The sequence below is a fragment of the Mus pahari genome, chromosome 15 (genome assembly GCF_900095145.1).
Source record: "Mus pahari chromosome 15, PAHARI_EIJ_v1.1, whole genome shotgun sequence".
Classification (NCBI taxonomy): domain Eukaryota; kingdom Metazoa; phylum Chordata; class Mammalia; order Rodentia; family Muridae; genus Mus; species Mus pahari.
Window position 1 is genome coordinate 380,639 of NC_034604.1, and position 25,093 is coordinate 405,731.

At 42.8% G+C, this 25,093-nt stretch overlaps 1 pseudogene; it reads right to left on the reverse strand.

Moving 5' to 3' along the window:
• Nucleotides 1-23,468: 23,468 nt before the first annotated feature.
• LOC110333399 lies at nt 23,469-24,022 on the reverse strand (annotated as a pseudogene).
• Nucleotides 24,023-25,093: the final 1,071 nt, after the last annotated feature.

Genomic DNA, 25,093 nt, shown 5'->3' on the forward strand with positions numbered 1-25,093 from the left:
GGAGTTCCCTTTCCCTTCCCCTCAACTTCTTTCCTTAATTTCTCTCACCTTCATTCTCCTGCCTTCTATACCCTCCCCCTTCTCTTCCCTTCCAATTTTGTAGAATGTGCTGGATAGTTTTATTTGACACAGCTGGAGAAAACCTCAATTGAGAAAAAGCCCTATAAGATCTAGCTGCAGGGCATTTTCTTAGTAAATGATTGATGATGGAGTGCCTAGTCCATTGTGGATGGGGCCATTCATAGGCTGGTGGTCCTGGGTTCTATCAGAAAGCAAGCTGAGCAATCCATGGGGAGCAAGCCAGTAAGCAGCATCCCTCCATGACTCTGCATCTGCTCCTGCCTCCAGGTTCCTGCTCTGTTTGAGTTCCTGTTCTGTCTTCCTTTGATGATAAACAGTGATGTGGAAGTATAAGCCAAATAAACCCTTTACTCTCCAAATTCTTTTTGGTCATGATATTTCATTACCCTGATAGAAACCCTAACCAAGACAGAGAGACAGCTCAGGTTAGACTCAAACTTGCTGTGTAACCAAGGACAACCGTGGACTTCTGATTTTCTTGCTTCTACCTCCAAAGTGATGGTGTTTCTTTTATTTGGCCTAGTCTCCTTGTACAGCCTGGAATTGCCTTAAACTCTTGACTCAGACGATTCTTCCATTTCAGACTTATGAGTAGCTAGGATTACTTGGATGTCCCATTTCATTGGCTAAAATAACCTTTTTAAATCAAAATTGTGACTTTCCAGCAGGAGAAAGATTTTAGAGACATCAAATCTGTGTCAATTATGTAGCTGGAAACACAGAGCCCAGAGGATCAGCTTCCAGATCCAAGGTCACTCACTGCACAGTTCTCAGTACAAAACCAAGACCCTAGATGGCCTACCTCCCAACCGCCAACTTTCTCCTCAGAGACGATGTCACTCTGACGCCTACTGTCCCTCCTTCTTGGATGAAGTGTTTGCCTGCAGCATCCTCTGATTTCTCATTCTGAGCCCATCAGGCTGTTGCTATGCCTGACTCTAGTCAGCCTGCTCTTCTTTAGCTGGTGTATCTTTCATTAGGGACACTGAGCAGCCTCTCTCAGCATGAGGCAGCTGAAGCACTGAAACCATTGTCTTTCCCAAATGGAGATTTTTAAAGATGAGAATAAAAGTTCTATGCTTTAAGTCCAGTCCTTTAGAGTTCCGGCACTAATGGACCCTGGATGAGCTTCTGTGGTGATCTGTGGAGATAAGGTATTGTGACAGGTTGAATGGGTGGAATGTGGGGTGTCCCCCACAAACTTGTGTTTTGGACACTTGGTCCTCAGTTGATTGTGCTGCTTTGAGAGATGTGAATTTAAGAAATGAGGCCCAGCTGTAAGTGGAGCTCTGAGGGTGGCCTTAAAGGTTGTATCTTGGCCCCACCTGTGGTGGGAGCCTAACCTCTGGTTTCTGTTGTTGTGAACTAGATGCATGTACTCCTGATGCCAGGGATAGAGCCGCTTCAGTTGCCATGATGGACTGTGTGCCCTGAACTCTGAATAAAGACCACCCATACATTGCTTCTGTCAGGTATGGGTCTGAGCAATGTAAGTGTAACTAATATCTATATCTATATCTATCTATCTATCTATCTATCTACTAGTTACATATACTAGTTATATATATATAACTAGTTATATATATATATATATATATATATATATATATATATATATATATATATGTGTGTGTGTGTGTGAATTCCCTCTCTCTCTTTTTTTGAAGGTGCTGACACAAGATGTTTATTTACTTATCTTTTGCACTGTTGGGGAAAAAATCAGACCTCGTGCATATGAAACAAGTACATTAATATGAAGCTGCGTCTTCAACCTTTGAGTATGGATTTAAAACACAAATTTTGGCTATAGATCAGATTCTGAGACAGAGCAGCAGCTTCCTGTATTTTCCCTCTCCTAACGCCAACCACGCCTTTGTGAAGAAGTGGCAGCTGGAGCACTCTGAGGCTATTTTGCTGAGGGCTTGCCGGTTCTTCCAATCAGTTGACAGTTTCCTCTCCCCACACTCTAGTGACCCACATGGCATTTACACTCAGCTTCTCCTTTGGGTCCAGCTACACGTCTTCTCCTTCATGAGTGGGCATCCCAAGCACTTCTGTCTTTGAAAAGCATTACTGCATATAGCTAAGAGTAAAAGGAAAATCTTTGGAAGTGAAAGCCATGAAAGATCAGGCAAAGTGACAGCAAAGCCTAGAACACCAGGTGAGATCCCTCAAAAGTACCCCAAGAGCAGCTCAGCAGACACACCAGTTTAGAAGGGCCTCCTCCCAGTAAGCAAAAGAGCACCAGACCCAAGACTTGAACTCACTCTTTTGTAGTCATCCCAGTATTATTAGCCAGGGAAGGTAAGTCCATCTGTCTGTTGGATTTGCTTTTCTAATATACCAACTCTCTTTCTTTTAAACATAAAAATGTATGTGGTAAAAGGTAGACTTGAGACTTTCGCAGTCTTAACTGCACTCTTTGTGCATGCCATACCATCCTTGAGTCTCTATGAGAAGTAAAAATGCAGGCTGCCAGCTTTGCCTGGACACTTTCCCTGTTCCCTGCCTTATCTCTTGCCTTATCTTATCAATGATTTGTATGGTGTCATGAACAGGAGACGGTACCATGCTCAGTATGCACGATGATGTGCTGGGCTGGTAAGATTGACAGCTGGGGCTGGAGATGCCTGCCGGTAGACCGAGTGATGGTGTAGCATGCATGAAACTCTGGGTTCCATCTTCAGCACCCCATTAACTGGGCATGATGATGCATGCCTGTAACCCCCACACTTAGTAGGTGGAAGTAGGAGGATTAGAATTTCAAGGTCACCCCCAACCCCACGGCAAGCTTGAGGCTACCCTGTGCTACATGAGACCTTGTATCAAAAAATAAAATAAAATTGGAGCAACAACAAAAGATTGGCAGTTATGTGGACTATGCACCTATGGCCTCTGCACTCTAAAACACTTATGTGTGTTTAGTAGTTCTTTAAAAATACTTACTTTATTTTAAATGATGATGATGATGATGATGATGATGTGTGTGTGTGTGTGTGTGTGTGTGTGTGTGTGTGTGTACCTGTGCACATGCTTGCACAAGTTCAGACACATAGCAGAAGTATGGACTGTCCTGGAGCTTGAGTTACAGGCAGCTTTGAGCAGCGTGATAGGGGGTCCTGGGAACGGAACTCCAACCTCTGCAAAAACAGTACACTCCTAACTGTGCAGCTGACTCCCACCCCTGTATCACAGCATTTGGTTGGGGAACCAACCAGAGAGGTGGGGATGTCTTCTCGGATGCAGAGATGTGACAGAATCAAGGGAATGGATCTCAGGTTATTTCCAGGTACACCATGCAACAAAGCACTTGGCAGTGCATGTGCCCATTGGCAGGGAGTTGGGACGGATGTGGGCCTTTGAGAACTCAGGAACAGGGTTGCTTTGTTAGCACTGAGGAACACTTGGATGCTCCCCACACCGCCCGGCTGCAGCTCCACAACCCTGTCTAGAATGCTTTATTTCCAGGACTTAGAAAATAATTCTCACATTAACTTGATTTTTATATTAGGTTTCAGATTCATGGCCAAAGCATACATCCTGGAGGAACAGTTACAGTCCCTTAAAGTATGGACGACAGCAGCATACTGGCACAGTCTTGCATTTATAAAGTGACATTTCCACATCTGCCTCGTGAATCTCCTTAGTCAAGTGCCCATAAAAAAGAGGAAGATAAAAACAAATGAAAGGGAGTGGATGAAATTTAAGTAAAGAATAACTTCCTTCTTATTAGGTTTAACTTGAAACCAGGTATCATATTTATATAAATACTGTGGAAAATATTTAACCTATTCATACAGGTTAAGTAACTAAGCGATAAGCTTTGTAGGCAAAGTGTGTTTAAATGTTCCCATTAAAGTCAGGTTTTCCACTTTGCAGCTACATACCATTAGGAGTCTGAAAAGGATGGCTGAGGAACAGAAAGAGTTTCTGGCAAACAAACACGGCTGTTCATTGAAGAGATTATGGCTACTTTATGTTATGGGGGCAAGGGGAATCAAAAAGTCAAAATAACAAGGCTCAGATGAGAGTCTTAATGCTGCAATTTCACTTTCTCTAAAGCCAAGATGTATTTGCTCAGCAGCTGGCTGACCCAATCAGCGGCAGCATTGTATTAGCTGAGGCTCTTATTAAAAATATGCAGGGGCTGGAGAGAGGGCTTAGAGCTGTGGCTCTCAACCTTCCTAGAGCTGTGACTCTTTATCCAGTTCCTCATGTTGTAGTGACCTTTAGCCATAAAATTATTTTTGTTGCTAATTCATAACTGAAAATTTGCTACTGTTATGAATCATAATATAAATATCTGTGTTTCCTGATGGTCTCAGGTGACCCCTGTGAAAGGGTCTTTATGACCCCCAAAGTGGTCAAGGCTCACAGATTGAGAACTGCTGGCTTAGAGTTTAAGAACCTCAGTTTGATTCCCAGTATTCACAATAGCAGCTCAGTACTGTCTATAACTCCAGTTCCAGGGAATCCATGTTCTCTTCTGACCTCCTTGGGTACCAGGCACACACACAGTGCACATGCGTACATGTGAGCAAAACACTCATACACATAAAATATAAATAAATAAAAGAAAAAAAGAATATGCAAATTTATCAGAGGAGAAGGTTGTAAGATGGCATGTGCACCTCTAAAAACTGAAAGACTGTTTACAAGGAGAGAGCCAAGGAAATGATACATTTATAGATTTCCTCTTCGAATACAATGAAATTCAATTTAGTTTTCAAACTAAGCCTAACTCCTCCCCCAAACAAAGCAACCAACTAAACAACCAACCAACTAAACAAACAAACAAACAAATTAAAAAAAAAAAAGTGTTGGCTGAGTAGAGTGTCCTCTGCTGGTGGGGTTGAGCATCCAACTCTTTGAAGATCCAGACAGAATATCGGCAGAACAAGGCCTGCATTTGGATACCAGGTAAAGCAGGGTGCAGCAGCCTACAACTGTAATCTCCACATTCCTACAGCTAGGTGGGAGTCAAGATAAGAGAATCCCCAAGGCCTCTAAATCAGCTAGCTTGTCACATTAACATCGAACCAAAGGAGACCCTGTCTCAAACAAGGTGAAAGGCAAGGACTGATTCGGAGTTTGCTTTCTGATCTCTGCAAGTGTGTTGTGGTATGCACATGCCTGCACTCGCATACTCACATGTGTACATACCACACACATATATGCATACATGCATACACATAAGCGCGTGCACACACACACACTTTACAAGGCAGAAGAAGCAAGAATCTTTCTCTCCTGAAACTGGTACTCATCTTCCTTTGCCATTAGAACATCAAAGCCCCAAGTCCTCTGGGACCCACAGCAATGCTCCCCCATCCAGCTTCTCAGCCCTTTGGTGCTAGCCTGGGGTTACCCCATTGACTTCTGTAACCTCAGACCTTTGCACATGAGTCTCACCACTGGAGACTCTAGCTCCCTAGCTTGCAGATGACCTATCATGGGGCTTGCCAGACTCCTCAGTCATGTGAACTGTTTGCATAATACAGCCTTTCTTTTCTACCTCTGTGAACTGTATTCCTTCTGATTTTCTTGAATGCTGAGACTAATACAAGCCACGGTCATCTTTCTCATTAGGAAAGCCTAGTAAATATACTCAGTTTTACAGGTTGGGAATTCTTGTTTCATCTCAGCAGAGCTAAGATTGCAGATGAAACTTGTCTAGCCAATTTGGGAGGTAAAAACAGAAACATATAGATTTAGTATCCATTTCTGTGATTAGTAAAGTCAAACATGGTTTAAAATGTATACTGGCCATTGGTATTTCTTTTAGTAGTTGCTTGTACCTGCCCTATGTGTCTGACCTTTACACACCTCAAAACAAAAGCAAGGGTGGGGAGGTGGCTCAGGAGCTAAGAGTGCATGTTGTCAAGTATAAGGACTTGAGCTCAAATCTCTAAGATTCATGTAAAGAGTGGGGCAAGGCCTGGACTGTCTATAACTGCAGCACTGTGCAGAGCAACAGTGGTTGCTGGGACTAACTGGCCACCAGCACAGTTCCACAGCCAACTTTGGTGAGCCTTTCTGAAGGAATAAGATGGAGAGTGAGAAAATGGACATCTTCCATGGCTTCTATGCAAGTGTATAGGCATACTATCATCCCTGTGATATAGGACCATAATACACACACACACAACCACACACACACACAACCACACATACACACACGCACATGCACGCACACACATACATACAAAAGAAAAAAAACTGAGCAAGAAAAAGCACACACTGGCACTGTCTGGGTCACCCACACTCATCCCCATTCACGCAGCTGTCCAGGGTGAAGGCCTTAAAGATAGCTGAAGTGGAAAATTTTGGTTTCTTTAACAACTAAGTTGTGTCACGTGATTTTTTTCTAGAAGCTGTCTTAGAGAGGGCATGTGATGGTTTGCTAAAAACAGACCCTTGAGAGGGCGCATGATGTTTAAAAAAAAAATAAATGGAATCTCACAGACAGTGACATAATGCTCTTGCATTACTACACTGTGCAACACTTTGCTGGTCTTCACCAGTCTTCACTTCATAGAGAAATGAGCCAAAGAACTTCTTGTGATTCCAGCTGATTCTGGCTGCTGCTTCTGACTCATGATGATTCAGTGGAGCCTTGCTGTTTCTTCTGGATCATTCTGCCACTGCTGATTCATATTTGGTGTTCGCTATTGAACTAGTATCCTGACAATGAAGAGTGGAATTTCCCCAAGGAACTACTTCTGAACAGGTCTACAACCCCCTTTTGCTATTAACCTTCTTTCTCTCCCACCACTGGTCAGTGGGCTAGAAGGGAGATTGAAGCATTTAAGAACTCTAAATAAAGTTTTGAAGAAATCTAAGCCTACAGATATCTTTAACTTTTCTGGGCTTCTGCATCTACTCTGTATCCACTTCTGCATTTCCTTAGCTTCTGATCTAATGTAGGCTCAATTTCAGGAGGCTCTTCACTGCTACCAGAAGGCTATAAGGTCTTAGCCTCAGTTTCCCCGGGGTGTTCCTCATTTTGGTACTCTCAGCTCCTGACAAATAATCGAACACATACTATAGGTTCTTGATTAACAAAGGGAAAAGTTGATTTTTCCCCATGACTCATCTATCTCCTGAATCATATCACCACACCAAAGTACCATCATAGTTATTCTGTGTGTTACTATTGCTGGAGTTGTTGTTAAAGCATGGAGTTTTTCACCTCTACACTGTTGACTGTTGCCTCAGAGAAATCTTTCATTTAGTAGCCTGTCCTGTTCTATGCGGGGTGTTCAGTGGCTTCCTTGATCCCACTCACCGATATCAGAATCACTCTCTTCCCCTTTTGCACAGGTTTGTGGTACCCGCCAAATATGTAAATCTACAAGTCCCAGCATCATGGAGGACAGGATCACCCTAGGTAGAGGATCATAGGCCTATAAGAAAAACGTAAAACCAAGTTATGACATCTTCCATGACCCTGCCCTGGGTCACCTTCCCAGCTCTGTTTGTTATGTTGGAAAAGAACAAGGGGTCTTGGCTTTGAAAGGGCATACCTTGTAATTAAAACAAAAGAAAGCAAAACCCCATGCCTGTCATTTAGATTTCCCAGAAAACAAAAGAAATAGTAAGAAAGAGAAAACTGTCTGCCCTGTGGATGTTCCAGCCACTTTTTCCTATGTTGGATTTTGCTCTTTGGAAATGAATGACCCTGGCTATGGGGTTCAACAGGACTCCAGCTGGGATGAACTTTATTTTCTTTTCAATTTTTTATTAGATAGTTTTTCATTTACATTTCAAATGCTATCCCGAATGTCCCCTATACCCTCCCCCACCCTGTTCCCCTACCCACCCACTCCCACTTCTTGGCCCTGGCATTTCCCTGTACTGGGGCATATAAAGTTTGCAAGACCTAGGGGCCTCTCTTCCCAATGATGGCCAACTAGGCCATGGGATGAACCTTTAATGTCTCATGTGCTTATTAACTAGAATGGGGTGAGAATTGAAGTATTTCTGCAGGAAACATGCAGAGGACTTGTGCACCCACCACAGGCTGTTGCCAGGGCAGGCTCACCTTTCTGGGGCTGAGCAGAATCTGGTTCAGAAACATGAATACTACAGGATCCTTTCTGGTCTTTTTTCTCAACTCCACCAGAGGGTTCCTGGGGAATTTTCTGACAAATGCTGCCTATGTACAGCATCTACAAGACAAGAGAACATTTATGTTACATTTTCTTCTTCCCACTAGTTACTCTGATCCCCAACCTTCACTTTCTCCTCTGCTCCAATTGACATCTGAGAAGGAGACCGCAAATGCATATCATTTTATAGGCTAGCCTGATTGAAACCAGCTCTCCCTATAGGTCTTATCGTGCAAGAAACACACGTTTTTTGTCAAGAGACTGGCCACTAGCAGAAAGAGTTTTGATGCTATTGCTATTGAGAAATTAGTAACTAGATCCTGGGTCTGTTTTACACTAACTTTATAATTATACTATTTCAGTGGTAAACCAGACCTTTGAGCCAAGGGTAATTTAGAAACTTTAGATTTGAATTTTCCCCCTCCTCTTTCCTTTAATGTTCATCTCTGCTGCCTCTCTGTCTTCATTCAAACATATAATTTTCCTCCATTCCCTCCTCATCCCAGTTCCTTGATTATGTGATCTCTCACAGAATGAATGTTTGCTCTCATCCTGAGACATGGTGGACCACAGTCAAAGCTGTGTATACAGAGCCTAATTCCAGGCCACTCTGTCACTCACTCTTCAAGAGTATCACCAGTGTGCCTAATGGCTTGGCCTCAAGGCCCAGAGAGGAGCACATGGCCTTTTGTAATGTTCAGGCCACCTGTGTATGGGGGACTTGGTCTCTCTGCTTAGAAGAGTGCATGGGAGAGCACTTTCTCAAACGGAGTTCTTCTGCAATTCTGTAGCCTTTTCAAAGGTCTTTAATATAGAAGTAGTTATTAAATATTAAAAACAACAACAAAAGGGACTCCCTAATGGGAACATCCTTGCTCCTTAGTCACCACAGACCTGCAATCAAAAGCCTCAAAAGGTTGAGACCGGATTGCCATAGACTCCAGGCCAGCCTGGGCTACATAGTAAGAGTTATTCCACTCAGAAGACAATCTCAAAAGCAGAAAGAACAGAAGGAAGGAGAGAAAGAAGGAGGAAAGAAAGAAGTGAGGAAGGAGGAGAGGGAAGGAGGGAGGGAGGGAGGGAGGGAGGGAGGGAGGGAGGAAGGAAGGAAGGAAGGAAGGAAGGAAGGGAAAAGAGAATATTTTTCCAGTCTTGCTTTGCTTTTGCATTTGCTTTCCCTACTTCATTATCTTCCTTTGCCCAGCTTCTTCTTTTGATGTTTTTTTTTTCTTTTAAGCTATATTTGGAATGTGTGTGTGTGTGTGTGTGTGTGTGTGTGTGTGTGTGTGTGTGTGATAAGTAGTCACATAAAACTGTAAGTACATCTTAGTATCCTAAATTTTCTTTCAGCTGAAAGTCTTCCATACCTGCCTGTCAGTAGAATACTCTCCCAGCAAGCCTTGCTCCCTCCCACGGTGTGTTCTTTATGTTTGATCAAGTTTCCTCAGAAATGAACTGATTCCTGAAAGAACTCTATAAAAATCTCTGTCACCAAGTTCCAGAAAGCCATTTCTTCAGTGTGTGATGCTGCTTCACTCTTCTGAGCTGATGATGCATCTCCTCCAGCACTGCTTTTGTGTGTTGATGTTGTTGTTGATGTTGTTGTTGTTGTTATTTTGGAACAGGATCTCACTATGCATCCCATACTGGTCTCTAACTCATGATCCTCCTGTCTCAGACTCCCCAGTGCTGGAATTACAGTTGAGTGCTACTATGCCTGACATGTTTCTGCTTTTTAACACTTCCTCCTTCCATCCCTGCTGTTCTCTCAAGAGTCACCCAGTTTGGTCCATGTGTCGTTGGGTTGTTTGGGCTTATGAACACACTAGGTCCTCTGCAGAGGAATCAGGTTATAGAGCTGCTGCCACATGGCCGCCCACTGTGGTGCAGAGGGCAGCCAAAGTTCCTTTTGGAGACAGCTGGTTTCCATTTCAGGAGTCTCAAAATTGTTGCTGTACTGATTGTCTTTTCACCTCTAGGTTGATCTTACTCGTAGCTAAAACATAACCAACTATTTTCACTAAGCCCTTCTGGACCACTGCTCCAGCACTGAGTTGTGTGCCCTGACTGTATGTGTCTTGTCATGTAGACACTACTGGTGTTGCCAGAAGCCACACCCCTCACCACCAAACTAAGGGAGAAAGGGAGGCACTTTTGTTAAGGGCCATTGGTTAGCAAAACTGGCTGGCAGAATTATTACTAAACGGCTTTTCACATTGTCTCATTACTCTGTGGGAAGCAAGCTTGTTCAGCAGCTTGTCAGCGAGCAGTTTTGTGTCCAGAGATAAGGCCAAAGCCGCAGGAATCCTGTGAATGGTGAGGTTTGGAGGCTAGAGCTTGGATACTAACCACAAGCTGTGGCTCAGCAGGGCTGCCCTCAGTGTAGAAAGCAACCCACCCTTGCTTGTCTTAAGTGAAAACATCCCAGGATGGCGAAGGGATTCTGAGAGTGTAATGCTTTGGAGTCCCCAGGTTGTGGAGGAGGTTGGGGCACATTAATGAATGAGACTATACTTAAGGTCCACGCTTTCCTGCTTCTCAGCTCCCTGTCTATGGGGAACTCCAGGACATAAAGATCATTCAAGTTTTCCCTGAGTTAACTAAGTAGAGGAGAAACCCCACTAGCTCTAATAGGCTTGCCAGATTGGTTACATTCTTATGAACACTATGTTGCAGCTACCACCAAGCCTCTTAGACACACACACACACACACACACACACACACACACACGCTTACATCATATGCATATGTATGTAGCACATATTAAACATGTTTCATATGCATATAAGAAATACCATGGTGGAGCTGGAGATGGCTTGGAGGCCACTTGTCTCCAAGCATTATGAACTGAGTATTCTTGTTACTCTCACAAATTATTTCCTGCAAGAACTCTGCAAGGATTCTGACCTCTATACAGGTGCAGTGGCATGTGCATGCCCACATGCATATAAATAGATATTTATTTAAAATAAGCAATACCTTTGTACCTTTTTATCTGCTTGTATGTATAACCTGGTTTCCCACATGCCAGTGTTACCAAGGATATGCCACTCCTTGTCTCCTTGCCTCCATCTGTCCATCAATGAACAGAGAAACTGGGCCAGTTCTTTGCTTGGTGGGAAGATTTCTCTGCCTTGTGAAGGACTGCTAGTTTTCATTCTGTTGTTCCAAGGCTCTGTTATGGGTATACAGTTGGCTGTCTCTGAAACTGCATGCCCATGTGTGACAAGAGTTCTACAGTTCCCAAGCTTCTCTCTAGTGATAATGTTTGCACACAGCTGGACTAGTAACAGGGTATGAAAGGAACAAAATGATCTACTAGTAGATACACATGTTCATTCTGAGGCATGTGGCCTTGCAAAAAGCAACTCTGGTGTGACACACAAGACCCCCTCAGAGGAATGTTACCTCTTCATTTGAGACCTTGACTGACTTACTAGGTTAAAGGCAAGACCCGGTAAAAAAGGAGCTTGGCTTTAGAAAGACATATACTCAGTCTTGGTCAACAGACTTCCCCAGAAACCCCAGACAAGACCCCTTTGTATCTTGTCAAGGTCTCTGCAGGATACCCTCCTTAAAAACCAGGAGTGGCTGGCTACAATGTTTCTGTAGATTCCCAAGCTTGCCATCACATTTTCATGGCTGCTTGCCCATCTTTCTCTCTCAATTTTATTTCTTGGAGTCACTCACAGGACTACTCCTCCAGGGAAGATGCTCCTCCACTGACTTTTCCCACACCGGGGTACCCCTGCCCAGCCTTACCTCTATTCTTGTCTTAGCACTGCTGTAGGGCATACCTGTGATGCCTTCCGATGCACCCCACAGTCCCTAACCGCAGCCTATTCCAACTGTAGATCGAGACTGACCTCTGCCTTCAAGGTATCCTCGTGAGCCAACTTTCAAGAGATTGTTCCTTCCTCTGGTTTCAGAGTCAGGGCTTTTGCACTTTATCCCTTACCCTGTACTTACAAGATCATTCATGGGGCACCTGAGAAGAAGTTGGGGTATCTGAGGAGCTTGAGGGAGTGACTAAGACTGGAAGCACCCAACACAGTCAGGAAAGTCCAAAAGACATCTAGAGCCTGCATTTGAAGGAGCTTCACAGGATGTTGAGCATGTGGGGAGGGGAGGAGCTTGCATCCTCTCAGATGATGGGACATTAGAAATGGTTTGCTGGAGGAAAGGGCTGTAAAAGTGTTTTTCCAGGACACTGCTCTTATGACTATTTAGACCTCATTTGGTGAAAATTTAGAACAGACCCTGGTCAAAGCAGATACTTGAAAACATGGGACTGGGGAGATGGCTCAGTAGTTAAGAGCAATTACTGTTTTTGCAGAGAACCCAGATTTGGGTGCAGGTACCAATATTGTAGTTAACAGCCTTCTGAAATACTAGTTCTAGAGTATTCAACACCCTCTTCTGGTCTCCAAGGGTACCAGACAGATACATACACTATGGTGTATATGCAAATGTGCTGGCAAAACACTCAAACATGTAAAATAAAAATAAATGTTTCAAAAGAGAAAGAAAACAGGTACTATTTATATGAAGTAAAGAGTCGGCAGCATGGAACAGAGTCCTTCCAATTTCCATCTGCTCCTAGAGCTGATCCTGTGCCACAGTGCTGCATACCCAAATACAGCCTGGAGAGAGCTAGTCTCCCAGGAGTGCAGACATGCCTGTGAGCATAGGTAAGACCACCACTGCTACTCAGGGGGACTTGCCTTGAACCCTCAGGACACAGGAACCAGAAACAGCCTGGACAGGATCCTTCAGGTTTCCGTCTGCACCCGGAGCACACCCTGTGTGTGCCACAGCTCTTCATACCTAAATTTATCCCAGAAAGAACTGGTCTCCCAGGAGTGCTGACAAACAGGCTTGCAGGAGGAAGGAGCCACAGTCAGAGATAGCAAGACCAACTACCACCAGAGATATCCAGATAGTGAAAGGCATGGGTAAGAACATAAGCAGAAGAAAACAAGGCTACTTGGCATCATCGGAACCCAGTTCTTCCTCCACAGCAAGTTGTGGATACCCCAACACACCAGAAAAGCCAGACTCTGATTTAAAGTTCCATCCCATGATTATGATAGAGGACTTTAAGAAGGACATAAATAGCTCTCTTAAAGAAATACAGGAGAACATGGGTAAACAGCTAGAAGCCCTTAAAGAGGAAACACAAAAATCCCTTAAAGAACTACAGAAAAACACAACCAAACAGGTGAAGGAGTGGAACAAAACAATCCAGCAGCTAAAAATGCAAATAGAAACAATAAAGAAATCACAACCCTGGAGATAGAAAACCTAGGAAAGAGATCAGGAGTCATAGATGCAAGCATCACCAAGAGAATACAAGAGAAAGAAGAGAGACTACCAGGTGCAGAAGGTACCATAGAAAACACTGACACAACAGTCAAAGAATATGCAAAAAGCAAAAAGCCCCTAACCCCAAACATCCAGGAAATCCAGGACACAATGAGAAGACCAAACTTAAGGATAATAGGTATAGAAGAGAGCAAAGATCCCCAACATAAAGGGCCAGGAAATATTTTCAACAAAATTATAGAAGAAAAAATGCCTAACCTAGAGAAAGAGATATCCATGAACATAAAAGAAACCTACAGAACTCCAAATAGATTGTACCAGAGAAGAAATTCCTCCCATCACATAATTGTCAAAACATCAAATGCACAAAGCAAAGAAAGAATATTAAAAAGCAGTAAGAGAAAAAGATCAAGTAACATATAAAGGCAGACCTATCAGAATTACACCAGACTTCTCACCAGAGACTATGAAAGTCAGAAGATCCTGGACAGATGTCATACAGACCCTAAGAGAACACAAATGCCAGCCCAGGCTACTATCCCCAGCAAAACTCCCAATTACCATAGATGGAGAAACCAAGGTATTCCATGACAAAACCAAAGTTACAAAATATCTTTCCATAAATCCAGCCTTTCAAAGGATAATAAATGGAAAACTACAACAAAAGGAGGGAAACTACACCCTAAAGATAGCAAGAAAATAATCTTTGAACAAACCAAAATAGCATAATTCCAAGCATAATTCCACCTCTAACAACCAAAATAACAGGAAGCAGCAATCACTTTTCCTTAATATCTTTTAATCTCAACGGACTCAATTCCCCAATAAAAAGACATAGGCTAACAGACTGTATACATAAATAGGATCCAGCATTTGCTGCATACAGGACATGCACCTCAGTGACAGAGACAGACACTACTACCTCAGAGTAAAAGGTTGGAAAACAATTTTCCAAGTAAGTGGTTCCAAGAAACAAGCTGGAGTAGCCATTCAACATTTCGACTTTCAAAAAGGACAAGGAGAGACACTTGATACTCATCAATGGTAAAATCTACCAAAATAAACTCTCAGTTCTGAACATCTATACTCCAAATGCAAATGTACTGACATTCATAAAAGAAACTGATAAAGTTCAAAGAAAACATTGCAACCCACACAATAGTACTGGGAGACTTCAACACCCCACTCTCATCAATGGACAGATCATGGAAACAGAATCTAAACAGAGACACAGTGAAACTAATAGAAGTTATGAACCAAATGGATTGAACAAATATCTATAGAACATTTCATCCTAAACAAAAGAATGTACCTTCTTCTCAGTTTCTCATGGTACCTTCTTCAAAACTGACCATATAATCAGTCACAAAACAGGCCTCAATAGATATCAGAAGATTGAAATAATCCCATGAATCCTATCGGATCACCACAGACTAAGGCTGGTCTTCAATAGCAACAAAAACAACAGAAAGTCCACATATACATGGAAGCTGAACAATGCCCTACTCAATGGTAACTTTGGTCAAAGAAAAAATAAAGAAAGAAATTAAAGACTTTAGAATTTAGTGAAAATGAAGGCACAACATACCCAAGCTTCTGGGACACAATGAAGGCAGTCCTAAGAGGAAAACTCATAGCCCTGAGTGCCTCCTAAAAGAAACTAGAGAGAATACACTAGCAGCCTAACAGCACACCTAGAAGCTCTAGAACAAAAAGAAGCAAATTCACCCAAGAGGAGTAGATGGCAGGAAATAATCAAACTCAGGGCTGAATCAACCAAGTAGAAACAAAAAGAACTATACAAAGAATCAACAAAACCAGGAGGTGGTTCTTTGAGAAAATCAACAAGATAGATAAACCCGTACCCAGACTAACTAGAGGGCACAGGGACAGCATCCTAATTAACAAAATCAGAAATGAAAAGGGCAGTATAACAATGGAAACTGAGGAAATTAAAAGCCTATATCCAGCAAAACTGGAAAATCTGGGTGACATGGACAATTTTCTAGACATATACCAAGTACAAAAGTTAAATCAGGATCAGATAAACCATCTAAACAGTCTCATAATCCCTAAAGAAATAGAAGCAGTCATTAAAAGTCTCCCAACCTAAACAAGCCTGGGACTAGATGGGTTTAGTGCAGAATTCTGTCAGACCCTCAAAGAGGACCTAATACTAATACTCTTCCAACTATTCCACAAAATAGAAACAGAAGGAACACTACCCAATTCATTCTATGAAGTCACAGTTACACTGCATATTCTCCCATGGAGATAGAACAGTCTCTGTCAGTAACTTTTCACAATTTCCTTTCATAGAGGACTTCATAAGATATTTTTTCTACTTCTATCATGTTTAATGTTCCAAATAGAATTTGAAAAGTGTTTGAGTGCATATTACTTTTAGCTTCAGAAGATCATGTATATTTTAGGGGCATTTAAGTATTATAAATTATTTTGATGACAAATATGTCAATATTGAGTTGTATATTTTAAAATAATTTTTATTAGTTTAATAAAAAAAAGAAAAAAAGTGAAGAGTAAATTTTGCTATGATGTCAAGCATGCTGATAAACCAGGTTGTAGGTGTTGAGGGTACAGCTGTGCTAGCTTAGCATACCCAGGGTCTTGATTACATCTCAAGTCCAGCACGCCCACGCAGACGCAGACGCAGACACAAACACAGACACAGAAATAGAAACAGACAGACAGGCACACACACATACATAAATATAGATACACACAGACACATGGACATGGACACATACACAAACATGCACACATACATATATATAGAGAGAAAGCGACTCACATACCAAAGACATAAAAAAAATTATTAGATAAATAATGTCAGCAATATTGAAATTTGCCTAGATCTTATAGGATTATTTACATAATTTGTTATAAAAACATAATAGATGTAAAAATGCCTTAGGGAAGTTGAGGATTTTTTTGTCTTCCTCTTTTTTGTGGTCATTGAGGATACTTCTAAAAGAAAGATCAGATCTTTTTATTATTAGAGACAAGGTGGTGCAAGCTGCAGTCTCAGCTACTCAGAAGACCAAAGCAGAAGGATCTCATGAGCCTGGGAATTAAAAACTAGTCTGGAACACAAGTTTAGACCCTTTAATGCACACACACAGGCACACACAAACACACACACACACAAGCATACACACACACACACGCACACACATACATACATAAATACATTTTCATATTCACAAACGTAATACATGCACTCAAATACACATATATACATTCATAAACACACATATATACATGTACACACTTACATATATACACACACATCATACACGCATATATATATACACATAAATATATACACACATTCATAAACACACATATACATATGCACTCTTACATACACTCAAATACACATACATACATGCATAAATGCATATATACACACATGTATACACCCATACACACATGTATACATGTAAATACACATATACAGACATGTACATACACACACACACACACACACACACACACAGATCAGGAGGATTGTTGGATCCCTTAGAGTTGAAATTATAGACAGCTGTGAGCTACCTGATGTAGGTGTTGGGATGTGAACTCTGGTCTTCACAACAGAGCAGAATTTAAAGAAATTGAGATTATGATATAATTACAATATTTCCCCCTCCCCTTTCTCCCTTCAAACCACCTTGTTCTCTTTCAAATTCATGACCTCTTTTCTCTTTTTCTTCAATTATTGTTTTGTGTGTGTGTGTGTGTGTGTGTGTGTGTGTATGCATGCATGAGCATTCCTAAGTACATAATACAACCTGCTCAATTTGTATAATGCTGCCTGTATGTTTCTGGTCAGGGTTAGTGATTTGATATTGTTTAAGTATGTTGTGTGCTCTTCTGGAGACTATTCCTCTTGCTCTCAGCATTCCTGTTGCACTGTTGTTCGGAGTTGGGGCCTGTTGATCTTTTTCCTATCTGTGCTAGCATATTTTTTGGTGTAATCCTTGTTCAGTCATGTTTAGGCAGCCATGTTGGTGAGGAGTACTTTCTGACATTTCTAGGAAATACCATGTCATGTCAAACTCCATATTTCTCTGTTTTTTTTTCTGCCCCCTCTTCCACAGTGGTCCCTGAGTCTTAGGTGCTGGAGTTGTATTGTAGATGTATTAGCTGGTCCTCAGCTCCACAATTCTGCATTTTGATAAGCTGTGGTTTTCTGTAATAGTCTACAGAGTCTGTTGCAATGAAAAGCTTCCTTGATTCAGGGTGAGAAACCCACTTATCTCTGGGCATAAGGATTAATAATCTAGAGTGTAGTTAGGGATTATGCTGGTAATAAAGTTTAGGTTCTTGTCCAAGACTTCTCTAGCCCTGGGTAGTTGGTTTCCAATACCAGGCATGATTTCTCTGTTTTGAGCAGGTCCAATTTAAGAGGTGTGGGCTATCACAGAGGTATGTGTGCCACTACTGCACCCTTAGGGCTATTGTGGCATAGGGGTCTTACTGTGGTTCATAGGTCTCATGGATGGGTAGGGCTGGTGGTTGCTGCCCTTCTTTTGGAAGCTTGCATGGCACCTTTCATTACTATAAAAGCTAGACTTCAGGGAGAAATCTTTCAGGTCAGATCCAGCTCCAGGTTATCTGGGCCCATTTCTCAAGTGCACAGTATCTTTGGCAGTAGGGATATGCCTTCTATTTCTAGGAGGCAGCCAAGGGCAATAACAATGGCCTACAACATTTTTAGGGTCTCTTGGATAACCTTGACCAACAACTCAAGAAAGGGCTTTCCATGCCTGGTACTGGTCCTTTTGCTAGATAGTCTGTGTGGCTACCACACAACTTGTTGATCTAGCATCAAACATGTAGGCTAGCATTGTTGGCCTAGACAGAAAGATTTCATTTAATTAAACATGCATTTATACACTGACTTAAATGTATTAGAGGAATTTTGAGGCAGATAGGGATAGTAATTCTCCTTAAGACTTTCGGAGACATGTTATTTTATCCTCTTTCCTTTAGTTTGTAGCTATCTTCCTACTCCTTCCTAATTAGATCTCCAACTATCCCTGTCTCCCCTTTCAGGTGGCTTGTTCCCTTTGATTCCCCTTCTATCACCCCTCTGTGCCCCTCCCCAACCCCCTTGCCATCCTTCCTCTTTACTTTCCTGGTTTCCAAAGTTGCTCCACGTTGTGTACTCACATTTGAAGATTTGGAGTTAGAGGCCCCAGTTGGGGAGGATATGCAGAGTCTGAGTGTTTTCTTTCTGGGTCTGGGTTACCTCATCCAATACAAATCTCTTCTAGTTCCATCCATTTATCTGGAAAGCTCATGATTTCATTTTTCTTTCCAGGTGAGTAGTAGTATTTCATTGTGAATGTGTCCAATTTCGTTACCCATTTGTCAGTCCAAAGACATTTAGGACATTGTGTTCATTTCCTACCTATTGTAGATAGAAAGACAATGAACAGGACTGAGCAGGTGTTTGTGGAGTAGGAGAGCCAGTCCTGTGGGCACATGCCAGGGGTCGCATAGCTGGATAGTTTGCAAGCCTACCAGCAGTGAATGCAGACTGGCTTTCCCTGCACATCCTCTTCCAGCATTTGCTCTGGCTGTTCTGTTAACCTTTGCCATTCTAAGATGAAATTAGTTGCTTTGGTTTGCATTTTCCTAATTGCCAGGGATGATGAATATTTTTTGAGACATTTCTTAGTTTTTTTCTTCTTTTGAGAACTCTCTGTTCCATTTCCAAGACTGTTTTCTGAATGGGTCATTTTCTTTTTGAGTATAATATATGTGTGTGTATATAATATATACTGTAATATATTATGTATAATGCAAGAAGTTCCTTATATACTCTGTACATGAATCCTCTGTCAGATGTATAGCAAGAGGCAAACACTTAATTGCTGAGCTTTCTCTCCAGCCCATTAGACCCCATTTTATTTTTTTGGCCTGGGTTTTATGACATCTAGTCTTCCTAACCACAGGGCAAGTTTGGCCCAAAGTTCCTGACCTTTGCCCTCCCTTTGTTTGACTTAAGTCAAGAATTATCAGAATAAATCTCCCATCTCTTCCAGGGGCCCTCTTAACTCTTCTTTTACTGGATTCTGGGTAAGGCTTGTCTATAGCTCAGTTATTCTGTTTCGTTTTTATAGGAAGCTGTACTCAGAGATCAAAGGCAACCTGCGGAATTTACGGGAGAGGAAGGAAGTGGGAGAGCATCCCTGGCTCTCAGGAGGTGTGCTCTGGACTAGTGTATCAAGAATAGCTGACAGCTGGGAGTTCATGAGAGCTGGGGCAAAGCACTGCTTCCAAGTGTGGGGAGTGGGACTCGTGAACTCCCTGTCTGCAACACAGAGCTTCAGCCACATCCATGTCAGCAGATCCCAATGTGGAGTGAGTCTCAGGGTCACCTGGGTCCCTTTGATTATTTATTTCTATAGCCACATTTTCAGCACAGGATATGGAAACCAGGCTTTAAACAGAGCAAGTGCTGTCCCACTGAGCCATATCCTGTGATTGCATTCATTTTGCACAGGGTGGATGCACCAGTCTTGCTTCAGCATTTAATGGGTCCCTAGTACATTTTAAACCTTCACATCTCAAAGGCCTAACAGGTTTACTGAGGCTCAGAGAGTACTTGAATAGTCTGTGTCCTAATGTTAGCATCTCCTTAATTTGCACCCTCCCATGAATATAATTGTACTTTTCAAAGGGCCTCAAAACAAAAAGTTGGTTGCTCTCAACTTTAGCCAACAGTGATGAACAAAGGGAAAATCTGCAAAAGTAAGAAAGCCTCAGAAGTAAGAATACCTAAGCTAAAATTATTTTGGAGACAGTTTTTGCTTTTTGTATAACGTTCTGAAGGCCTTTGGACAGCACACACACACACACACACACACACACACACGCACACACACACACACTGATTCAAGGAGATGGATAAACAGGAAAGAGAAGGCTCACTTTTATTGCTTAGTGGTTTAAGGGAAAAATTTTAAAGACATATTTTGAGACTTTCTTTTTCCCTTTTAAAACCATGCAAGGTTATTTTTAGGAGGATGGGTGGCTGGAATGGGGGGATGAGAAGTATGACATCATCATGCTATTTGGGGAACACTCAGGGATGATGCCAGGTTGGGATGGTTTAAGTTTGATTCTGTGTATTTAGGAGCTGAATGGAGTTCCTTTTTTTCAAACTCTTCATTGGAGACAGGAAGGATAATATTTATTCAAAGCTAATTTGTAAACTTCATCTTCATTTGAAGCTGCTGTAGTCTAAACTGCTATCCTGTGCTAGAAGGTGGCAAGTCACAGATAGTTTTTCCAGGCAGATGCCAGGCAGGCTCCTCCTGGGCCCCTACCCTTATCTTAGGTCAACCAGCAGGGCACTTCCACAGCAAATCCTGAACCCGCACGCTGTTGCTGCTGATAAAGGCACTTTGGACAGGGAGACAGATAGGGTGGTGTGTGGCTCCTGTCCTTAGACTGCATAGTGGACACTCTGTCTATGAGAGGTTGCCTGCAAAGCAGTGCATCACTTCTAGGGAACAATGTGTCTCTTAAATGCCTGGTCCCCACTCCAATCTTGGAGACAAATGAATACTTTTTTGTCTCTGTGTTGTGGAAGACTCCAGATCAGCCACACGTTTCCCCCCAAGTTTGTACTGTGGAAAGTAGCATTTTACTCTCTGTTTGCAACCTATTTATGGGTCTGTGATAGATGGCTAGTTTTTGGCAGGCTAGAGATAGGCCTGGGTCAAGAAAACAGCTTGATCTTGTCTCCTCAAGACTAGCCCCTCCTGCCTATGTTATCTTTTCCCCTGGTATCTTCAAACACTCCTACCAAGCAGAGCTTGCCAAGAGGAGTAAAGCTGGCAGGGATCTGGCCCTGTTCTATAACAGTCACTTCCCTCCTTCTACCCACAAGCCCCCAACCTCTTCTTTATTACCACACAGGGTTCCTCTGCAAGCTCATGGGGGTGGGGATGTCACAGACTCTGTCCCCCTTCAGTGAAGAGTCTCTGACAGGTTTCTAATCAGCTCACTGTCAGCCTGCTTCCTCTGATCAGCTTAAACAGGTCCACTTGAAGTTCAAGACTGCCAAGCCCCATGCTGAGATTGAAAGTGGGGGTGCACTTGGGAAGTCTGGCAGTCTAGAGGCTTACCCATAGCTTCGACCTTAGCCTGCAGAACCAGCTCTTTCTACTTAAGTAAATTAGTGCTCCCACTACCTGGAGGAATTTCTATTCTACACGAGATGTTTTTGTTTTGTTTTGTTTGTTTTAGCTCCTTCTCTTTTCAAGTCCCCCTCGCTGCTAAAATGAACACAGAACTTGACTGCTTTCTCTTTCAGGCAGCCTGGCCTCTGAAGCTGAACCTCACTGTGTCCTGTTCCAACATCTCATTCCAAATGAGCCTTTGAAGCACTCATGGATACATTTCCAACTCTATCTTTTTTAAAAAAGCAGGATAGGTTATCTCTGGCCAGTACAGACTATGGGGACAGGACGTCTCTGTGTGGTGGCTCTGGGGGTCTTTTTGTAGCTGTTATTTTCCTGTTCTGTCTCCAAAAAGGAAGGCTTTTGTTAACCATTAGCCACAGACAAGAGTGTGTCCATTTTAGCAAAATTAATAAGAGACAGCATTTTTCTTCTGTCTAAATGGCCCCGTCAGTAATTAACATCGCTTCTCATTATTCAACTTGAAAGCTTTTCCAGGCTCCCTGTGACCTTGCCTGGCTTTGTTAAACTGTGGCCTCCAGCCTGGGAGAGAGACCTAAATGCAGGAAAAGCACTTCAGGCGCCAGCTCCCCAGATGCTTCAGAAATCAGCTGACAAATATTTATTGAGTGCCTACTATGTGGGGTTGCTGAGACAGACAGTAGGTCCTGATGGGAGGGACTTTAGAAGAGCCTATAAGAAGGGGTTTGTTTAAAAGAGCAATCAAGATAACAGAGAACTCTGGTGATGGCAGGACAAGGGCCATTCATGGCCTGGGGAGCTGAGGCAGAACTGGAGGGAATCTTACAGGAGGAAACTTGGGGAAGCACTCTTGATGGCACTCAGAGCACAAAGAAGACACAAAGATGCAGCTAAGTTCTCACTCCAGGACAGGGGAAGGGCATGCTCAAGGTCAGATTGTCCTTTCTTAACGAGCTGCTTACATCCACACTTGGCCCAGTGAGGACTTAGCTGTGCACAGTTTTTAAATGGAATAGATTCTAGTTTACCCAAGTTCTCACAAAAGTGCAAAAAATGTTTTCTTGTTTCCCTCCCCCACCCCAAATCAGGTTAGTACCCAGGAGACTACTTGGTCACAGAAGTAGAAATGTCACTTGGGGGCTGGATAAGTTAGACTCCATATTTTACATGTTACTAACCCCAAACTTCATGTTTAAAATAGCTGCCAGCAAATTCTAGCCTGCACAGGAGGGAGGGAGGAAGAGAGAGAGAGAGAGAGAGAGAGAGAGAGAGAGAGAGAGAGAGAGAGAGAGAGAGAGCAGGATGGTAGGGCCTATGAAGATTTTTAATGGTTTGTATAAAAACAAGGGCCTCCCCTTCCCATCCTCCGTTTGATATCACCCCTCTTTTTCCTTCCTTCTCCACTCTGTCTCCTCTCTGTGTTTCTCCCTGGTGCTAAGGACTGAAGTTCCATGAGCCAGAGAAACAAGGGCTCGGCTCCAGCTACATTCCTGGGTTCCACTTTCTGCATATGTGTGAACATGCATGATACACATCTGGAGGTCCAAGGACAACTGGTGGAAGTTGGGTTTTCTCCTTCCAACAAGTGGGTTCTGGGGATCCAACTCAGCTCCTCAAGCCTTTGTACATTGAGCCAGCTAGCTGGCCTCACTTTTCTCTGTCTCCGTCTCCTCCTTCCTTCCTCCTCCTCTTCCTTCTCCTCTTCCTCTCCTCTTTCTCTTTCTCTCTCCCCCCCTTTTTCTTTTTTGGTTATCAGATAGTCTTTTATTGAAATATTTTCTTGTTGCTTCTTAACTAGCTGGGCAATCCACTGTACCACTGTTGATGTCATCTATGATGTCATGAGGGTGGCAGCCATCCACATTTCAGCCCACAGACTATGTAGTACCCAGGATCTCCTTGATAGTTCCAGAAAGTTCTCTAGCCAAAGACCGGTGTCCCATCTGCCGGGCAATGTTGACAATCTCATCAAAAGTAATGTTCCCACTGTGTTTAATGTTCTTCTGCTTCTTCCTGTCTCTTGGTGGCTCTTTGAGGGCTTTGATGATCAGGGCAGAGGCAGAGGGCACACCTCAGTCTGGGCCTGTCTGTTCTGGATGGTCAGGTTCTCTGTAATTCTGAAACCTTTCCAGTCACTGGTAGCCTTGACAATGTCATCACCAACTTTCTTCGGAGACAGACCCAGAGGACCGATCTTAGGGGCCAAGGCAGATGTAGAGCCGTACCTTGCCTCCGGTGTACCTCAAATACACGACCTTGATCTCGTTGGGGTCGAACTTGGGCGTCATGGTAAAGGCGGCTGGTAGCTGGGCGTGGTGGCGCATGCCTTTAATCCCAGCACTTGGGAGGCAGANGCAGGCGGATTTCTGAATTCGAGGCCAGCCTGGTCTACAGAGTGAGTTCCAGGACAGCCAGGACTACACAGAGAAACCCTGTCTCGAAAAAACAAAAAAAAAAAAAAAGGCGGCTGGTGCAGGATGAACCTGGATTCTGGAATACTGAAGAAAGTTGCACCGTAGTCTCCTCCGACAGGAAAGCTGAAAAGCTCCTCTCTCCTTTTTGAAAATCCTTTGTTATTTTCATAATTTCATGATGTCAAAACCTAAAGGCCTTCACAGAAGAGCAGTCATTCTTTTGATCTTTATCTACATTTGCTTTACTACAATACTATGATTAGTTTACAACTACTGAATAAAATGGCTCAAATTGTGATGCAGCGGTCTGCAGGTTAGAAAGAGAACATAGTTTCCACCTTCGATCCAATCCTGCCCTCAGAGGAATTGCAACAATAAGGCAAAACTGGATGGCTGAATGAAAAGGGAAATAAAAAATTCAGAGACAAATATGAAATTTGGAGCCTGAATGTTTGGGTTAAAATAAACCCCTAAATTCTTTAGTGTGTGCTTTCTGTGTGATGCACCCCTTACAGTGTGAACAGCAGCTACCTCGGAAGCCATCCTTCCCCCAACCTAAGAGGCATTATTTTTCAGATGTATGAGTCATTTAAAATTGTGGGGCAGAAACATAAACAGAATGAGAAAAGTTGTTTGCCACCAGCACGCAACGTTTGAACTTGAACTCCCGTGGGCTCTGAGAGAAGAAGCCTTTCCTTTTTGTCACATACACAGCTTGGAGAATTTAAAAAAGAAATTCGAGAAGATGCTTCATTTTCATCATGGAAAAAGGTTGGTGGCTAGATGAGAACCTGGCTGCCTGCTGACAAGCAAAAGAGACTTGGGGATAAAGTAGGGGCCAGGAGTCAGTCAGGACTACACTGAAGCTGGGCAGAGAGGGCAGACCTGCTCCATCCTGCCCTCTTCCTGGGGAGTGCTATGGATTTGAATGAATACATATGTTCTCTTATTTTCTTGTGC